Source organism: Seriola lalandi, unplaced genomic scaffold, assembly GCF_002814215.2.
Source record: "Seriola lalandi dorsalis isolate HSWRI2012SDOR001 ecotype SW California unplaced genomic scaffold, Sedor1 jcf7180002054952, whole genome shotgun sequence".
Lineage (NCBI taxonomy): Eukaryota > Metazoa > Chordata > Actinopteri > Carangiformes > Carangidae > Seriola > Seriola lalandi.
Genome location: NW_019525503.1, coordinates 118617 through 119699, shown reverse-complemented (window position 1 = coordinate 119699; position 1083 = coordinate 118617). Strand labels below are relative to the sequence as shown.

General features: G+C 38.1%; 1 protein-coding gene across 1 annotated transcript in view; it reads right to left on the bottom strand.

Annotated features, from left to right (window-relative positions):
• The window catches only part of LOC111645445 (G protein-coupled receptor 68-like), a 2697-nt gene that overhangs the window by 474 nt on the left and 1140 nt on the right, over nucleotides 1–1083 (bottom strand). The window lies entirely within an intron of this gene.

Below are 1083 nucleotides of genomic sequence, written 5' to 3'. Positions count from 1 at the left end.
ATGTATTAGGTTAAACATTGATTAAGAGAAGTAATGTAACACAAACTTTACCTTTGAAAGCTGGTGGACCACAATCTGGATGTGCTTCTTTCACCAGAGTCTGCTGTTTTCTCCTCTGTATCCACAGTCTAGTGACGTGAAATGCAGTAATGTAGCAAGATATGAAACGAGGGAGGTTCCTGATGATGTGATCTCTGTCTCTAAGGAAGATGTGGTTTTCTATAGAGGTCAATGCTGTGTCATTCTTTCTATTAATATGCAGATGCATGACTTCTCTGTGTCCGTGCCTTCCTCTGTTATTTTTTATTGAAAATGTAAAAACCAGTTTATTTTTTAATGGTTCCTTGAATACAACCTGTTAGTAAGATTTAAGGAGAAATGTTGTCAGAAAGGTGTGGGGGATGAGTGGGTGCTCAACCATCTGACAGAAAGTTCAGATGATAGTGATCATACTCTGCTCTGAGTCTGTCTCTTATACACATCTAGTTGAATGAGGTCAGAAATCAGAAGGTTGATGATGTAGATCGGAGCCACGTGATCGTTTCTGACCTGCAGGAAACATTGGTAGAAAAAATCATGATCTTTGCTGATGACACGTTGTCATCTTACTCTGCTCAACATTTACAGTCAGATGTATTTTTCATCAAACTCTCATTGGTTCCTACTTTCTCATTCATAATGTACTCACCAGAGAACAGACTTCATGGATGGCCACTAGGATCAAAGGAAGGCTGATACAAATGATAATGCATGTCACCACGTACATGATTTTTTGTTCTGTATTAAAGTAGATGGTGGTGCTGTCATCAGAGCTTCTGTTCTGTGAGGTGATGTTAATGAAGGAATCTTCCATTCTTCACTGTGAAACCTGTTGTTTGAGAGATCAGCAAGTGTTTTAACATCTACCTCACATTGTTCAGTGATAATACTAAAGCTGTGAAGTGCTGTTCACACAAATACAGTACAACTATAGTTCAGGATAAATCTTAGTGATCCAGCATTTTTTTTTTTTTAAGTATATTTTTTTGGGCTTTTTATGCCTTTATTTGACAGGACAGTAGAGAGACAGGAAATGGGGAGGCA